The following is a 6,722-nucleotide window of genomic DNA, read 5'->3' on the forward strand; positions in this document are numbered from 1 at the left end:
AAGCTATTTTGATATCCCCCTTTATTGGTGATCTCTCAAAAAGTGATATCGAATGTCTATGTGCTTAGTGCGGCTATGTTCAACGGGATTATCCGCCATGCGGATTGCACTCTCATTATCACATAAGAGAGGGACTTTGTTCAATTTGTAGCCATAGTCCCTGAGGGTTTGCCTCATCCAAAGTAATTGCACACGACAATGGCCTGCGGCAATGTACTCGGCTTCGGCGGTGGAAAGAGCTACTGAGTTTTGTTTCTTTGAAGCCCATGACACCAGGGATCTTCCCATAAACTGACAAGTCTCTGATGTGGTCTTCCTATCAATCTTACACCCTACCCAATCGGCATCGGAATATCCTATTAAATCAAAAGTGGATCCCTTGGGGCTCCGATACCAATTGAAAGTCGCCTAGAGGGGGGTGAATAGGCGTAATATGAAATTTACAACTCTAAACACACACTACAAGCCGGGGTTAACGTTAGAACTAAAATCAAGTCCGAGAGAGAGGGCGAAAACAAATCAAATGAGAATCAAGCGGATTCACACGTTGATTTGTTTTACTGAGGTTCGGTTCCAAAGAACCTAGTGAGAGCACCTAGAGGGGGGGTGAATAGGTGATCCTGTAAAATCAAACACTAAATAGGCACAGACTTGATTATTAAGGTGTTAGTTAAATCAAGTGGCTATGGAACACGCTCGTGCGAACAAAACAATCACAAGAAGCAACACACGAGACACGCGATTTTTATCCCATGGTTCGGCCAAGTAACACTTGCATTCTTCCACGTTATGGCGTCCCAATGGACGAGGGTTGCACTCAACCCCTTTCAAGCGATCCAATGATCAACTTGAACACCACGACTTACTTCGTTATAGTCTTTCTCCCGTTTGCGAGGAATCTCCACAAGTTGGAGCCTCTTGCCCTTACAATAGAGATCACAAAGAAAATCACAAGAGTAAGGTTAGGAGAGCAACACACACAAGACTTAAATACGCAGCACAACCACGCACACAAGTGAAGACTTAAGCTCAAAGGACAACACAGGGAGTTCACAACTAGGATGGAGCTCAAATCACTAACACAATGAAGCAAATGTGTGGGAGCGGAGTCTGGATGCCTTAGTATGCTTAGAGAATGCTTGGTATACTCCTCCATGCGCCTAGGCGTCTCCTTTATAGCCCCAAGGCAGCTAGGAGCCGTTGGAGACCAACTTGGAAGGCAATTCCTTCCTTCTGTCGAATGGTGCACCAGACAGTCTGGTGCACCACCGGACAACCACTGTTCATGTCCGGTGCACGATCTCCTTCCATATCGGGCGCATCCGATCGTTGCTCCTCGGGGCTAGTTAGCACATAGACACTGTTCGGTGCACCCAACCGACCGTTGGGGCGAGTCACGTGTCGCGCGTTGATCGCGTGGACGACCGTTGGCCGCTGGCGCAGTTGGCTCACCGAACAGTCCGGTGAATTTTAGCCGTACGCCTCTGTCGTTTTCCCGAGAGCAGCCGGTTCTCCGTCGGCCAGCCTAGCGCACTGGACACTGTCTGGTGCACCACCGGACAGTCCGGTGTGCCAGCCCGAGCTGATGTTGGCTGCTCACAGCCAATTCATTTCTCTTTTCTCTGCACTGTTTCTAGCACTTGGACAAACATGTTATTACTTAAAACACAATTCACTAAGTCTAGAAGCGTACCTTGTCTTTGACTTGCACTTCTTACTCACTTTGCACATACAAACTTAATCAATCGTGTTGGGCATTTAATCACCAAAACATTATAGAAATGGCCCAAGGGTACATTTCCCTTTCACCTAGTCCCCGTTGAGGAGGTCACAAAGACCGGGTCTATTTCGACCCTTTCCCTCTCTCAAATGGTCACTTAGACCGAGTGAGGTTTCTTCCTTAATCTCACGGGTCACTAAGACCACACAAGGACCACCACACACCTTGTGTCTCTTGCTTCGCTTACAAAGCACTTGAGAATAAGAATGGGAAAAGAAGAAAGGCAATCCAAGCGACAATAACTCGAATGAACACACAAATTTCTCTCTCACAAGCCACTAAGTGTTTGGAGTGAATTTGGGACTCAGAGAGGATTTGATTGCTTGTATTGTGTCTTGGAGTGAATGCTAGAGCTCTTGTATTGAATGTGATATTCAGAAAACTTGGATGCTTGAAGTTGTGGTGGTTGGGGTATTTATAACCCCAACCACCAAGGTAGTCGTTGGGGAGGCTACTGTCGATGGGCACACCGGACAGTCCGGTGCGCCACCGGACACTCACTGTTCAGTGTCCGGTGCGCTGCCACGTCATCCAACCGTTAGGGTTCTGGAGCAGTCAACCATTGGTGCCTTTGTCTGCTTGTGGCACCGGACAGTCGGGTGGTGCACCGGACAGTCCGGTGCCCCTCTGACTTCTACCGTGACACTGTAGCGCTGTCAGAGTCGACTGTTGCGCGCAGGTAGTCGTTACCCCGCTGGCTCACCGGACAGTCTGGTGGCACACCGGACAGTCCGGTGAAATATAGCGAAGCGCGCCTGCGATTTCCCAAGAGTGGCTGCTTCAGTTTTGTACGGGCATGGTGCATCAGACACTGTCCTGTGGCACACCGGACAGTCCGGTGCGCCAGACCACAGCACACTCAATTCTTGCTCTGGTTCAATTTAGTCCCTAACTTGAATCTTTTATTGGTTTGTGTTAAACCTTATGCACCTGTAATACATGAGTTCTAGAGCAAACTAATTAGTCCATTTATTTGTGTTGGACATTCAACCACCAAAATTAATATTAGGAAAATGTTAACCCTATTTTTCTTTCAAAAATTAACATAACATTAAACGGAAGAACTAAGCGACCAGGGCATCATTCTGCAGGTTGAGGATGTATGTATTACTGAAGCCCCACGAATCATCCAGTGTGAAGAAGAAACATTCTTAAATAGCATCGAAACTGAAACCTGGTACGGTAGGTTCAAGTGACTAGTTGAACAATGCAACATTAACATAAATGACCATATATTATACAATACCTTGATCCATAAGAGAGATTCCCGTGAGTCACATAAAGTACTAGATCAACCTTAAAGAACATGTAAAAGAAATTATCTGCCAACTGTATTTCAAGATCAACTTCTACATAAATCAGAAAGACCGTGCTGAAGAAGTAAGACATAAACATTAGGGGACGACCATAACATGATGAGGCTACTGAAGAAGTATAGAACTGAAGAGAGGATGAGCATAAGGCATCGATCCACGCCGGCTTAAAGAATGTAGTGCTGATGGTGGCACAATTAGCCCTCCATGGTGGGCTCCTTTTGTAATTGAATTTTCTTCTTTATGTACAGAACAACACCCGGAGAAAACAATTGTGTTGTTAATCATTAATCTTACACAAAACGACCCCACCTATATTTTCAAGACAAACAATAGGAAATTGTACTTATTATAGTTTTGGGAATATATTTTTTATTCATTGACAGCGCTAGTGCCAAGTTACTCTCATAATTTCTTTGCGAGAAAGTTACTCATATAAATGATAAATATAAAATAGAACAACATCCAACTGAGCTTCTCAGGTACTTCAGTTTGGATTAGTAGGAACTTGGAAGAACTGTTTACCATGCTTTAGAATAGCCATATCTTTCTTCAATTTAGATATCAACATGTTTTTCCTTTTAAGAACTTCTTGCAGCTCTGCAGTTCTCTACATGCCAGAAAGGAAGATTTTACCAATACTCCAATAGTATATTACCTGAAGTGTTAGTAGTGACAAATAATGAGATTCTACAAGACAACTGAAAAGATGGTAGATCAACCTCTAGATCAGGTAAAATGGCTAGCTTCTAACAGATCAAAATGACTAATCAAACTACCACATCTCAGAACAGAGGGAGAAACCATACTAGAATTAATATGAAAACATGATATAGAATCAATCGGGGATGAACCCAAGACAAAATGAGAGTGTGGGCATACTTGTAAGGATGAGCATCAAAATGATAGAGTAGGTGCATCTAAGTGACATTGAGCAGGGAATTTCATGGTGAAAATTTAGGCTCTACTACTTGCAAAAAAGAATTCAGCGGGGCCTAGGCCCTCATTGGAACCTACGTAGGTCCACCCCACCCCTGGACGAAGCAATAATATTTCAAAATATTGTAGTGTACATAGTTGTGAAATGTGATCAGAGATATTGCAACATCTCCATTTTCTTTTCTTGTAGAATTTATAATAATATCATCAATTGTATGAGTAGTCCATTTAAATATAACCTACACAATTATTATAATAAGGTTTATTTATTAAGGCCACCTAAAATTCCTCATGTCCATAGTAGTAAAAATAGGACTATGCAAAATCCATTATGAGGCTCAGCAAAAAGTGCAGCCATCCACAATTTCATTGTATGATATACGAAGGCGAAAGGGGAAGACAATCTTTTCAACCTGACCGCCCTATATAGGGGTGGTATTACCACCGTATCTATTCTTCGGACGCTCTGTAGCTAAGAGGATATCTATCACCTTTTAAGAGCGTGGTATACTAGTTCTATCGGATCTATTCTTCTTCAAATGACTTAAACTCTATCTTAAAAACTGCTCCACGAGAGAAGCCAAAACTTTTTAAAGTAGTTGGAACGTGCCGAAACTAGCCTATTTTATAACAAAATTAGACAAAAGAGCTAGATGATTAGTGGCGGAGGTGCTATTATGGCTTAGTGTGGCGTCAACCATACCTAAACTTTTAAAAGTTTTACATCTTCTATTATAATTATAAAAAAGATTTAGTGCAATGTATAGGCTATTATGTTTTAAGCCTGGAGGTTGTGAGTTTGATTCTTGTCTCTCTTTTCCCTTTTTCTTCCAACCATGTCTAACTTGTCTTTTGTCTTTTGCTGATATAGATGATATCATATTTTCATAGTTCTAGCTCCTCTATGCTCCTTGATCTCTACTGTTTTAGCATCCACGTTTTGAGATCAGGAGCAGATGACCTATTATGGCTTATTATAGCTAAGTCATACCATGTCTGAAAACAAAATTAACAGATATGTGACCTAATTCTTACAAGACCACAACTCCACCAATCCACCGCAAGCAGCCGACAGCCCTCAGCAGCCAACCTCTCACACCCACCATGGCTGGTCGTTGCGATCAAAAACCTTCAGCAGTTCAGCCCGCCGTCCGTCCATGGCCGACAGTCCTAGCCATAGCATGTTGTCCTCTGCCCATCCTCTTCCGCCAACCGGCCTCGGTCGCATCACGCAGAGCTAAATCCAGGAAGGCTGCCTCCGACGCCTTCCGGTCTCTTCCGCCTGTGGCCTGTAGCCTCCGCCCACATGGTGTAGTTGCTTAGAGCCATACAAAAAAAAATTCTTGTCCTCCGCCACTGCCACTGTCTGGGATTGTTTCACGACAGATGAAGTTGAAGCCGTCACTATACCAAACGAGCCTTTTATCAACGACATGTATTGTATTTGAGAAAGTAACAAAAGTTTTTTTAAGGGATAGTTTAGGAACATCGTTTTTCCAAGGGATTCAATTTTCCCAAGGTAAAATGAACTAATTTTTCTTTGAAAAATTGGAATCGGGAAAGCGGTGTTCCAAAAAAAAGGACGAAGGGAAAAGTTGCATAGAGAAAAACGAAACGGGAAGGAAGCCAAGTACAGTGCATATGCATACTACGTGATGTGTGTGCACTGTGCATCCCAGCGGCATTGACTCGCTGGACTCCTTTCGCCAAAATCGCGTGGCCAACGAATAGGGATGGCAATCGGGTAGATAGGCAGATAGTATGTGGATATATAGTTCACGAACCTATACCCGCTAGACAAAACTCAATTCATATTTATACCTATAAACATTCGTGGGTATGGATCTCTACTCATACCCGTACTCGTCGGGTATCCGTTATCCAGTAGATATCTGTTGCCCGCCCGCCCATTACAATTTTAGCATTCAACATCGAACAACAATTTTATCACATTTCAAAAACAATTATCATTACATCATCATCAAATAATAATTTTAGCATCAATCAACATGCCACAGATAAAAATTGAAAATTAGAAATTAGGTTAATATATTAAATCTGGATGACCCACATGTCAAATATCCATTAGGTAATGGGTATGAATACTGGATATCCGTACTCGCAAAAAAAAATATCCACAGTTATCTTATTATTCATAATTGTACACACGGATACCAAATTTTACCATAACTATATTCAATAAATAATTATCCGTAGTTATTTATCCATACTCGTATCCACTGTAAGACTAGCTCCAACAAAAGCTCTAAAGGGTCCTGTACCCTAAATTTAGAGGATGAGAACGTCCTCTACTCCCTCCAGCAACGTTCTCTAAACGGTCCTCTAAATTTAGAGAACACTGTTGGATCCTCTATATGTAGAGTTTCTCTAAACGGTTCTCTATCTATTTGAATACTTTAAACAACCGGTTTAATAAAACTAAAATATGTATAATACATTTGAGAGTATGACAAATACGTATGTACAAAAATTAAAAAATTAAAAATGTCTTTAATATAGGTATTTACATATGGAGGACGTGATTTAGAGGACGTTGTTGGAGAGAAAGTAGATATAGGAGATAAAATTTTTAAAGAAGACTGTAAAGGATAGATATAGATGATGTATATGTAATACGTTGCTGGAGACAGTCTAATCCCGCCGATAGCCTCCAAGACGGAGCTGGTCTC

Source organism: Zea mays, chromosome 5, assembly GCF_902167145.1.
Source record: "Zea mays cultivar B73 chromosome 5, Zm-B73-REFERENCE-NAM-5.0, whole genome shotgun sequence".
In the NCBI taxonomy this organism is placed as follows: Eukaryota; Viridiplantae; Streptophyta; class Magnoliopsida; order Poales; family Poaceae; genus Zea; species Zea mays.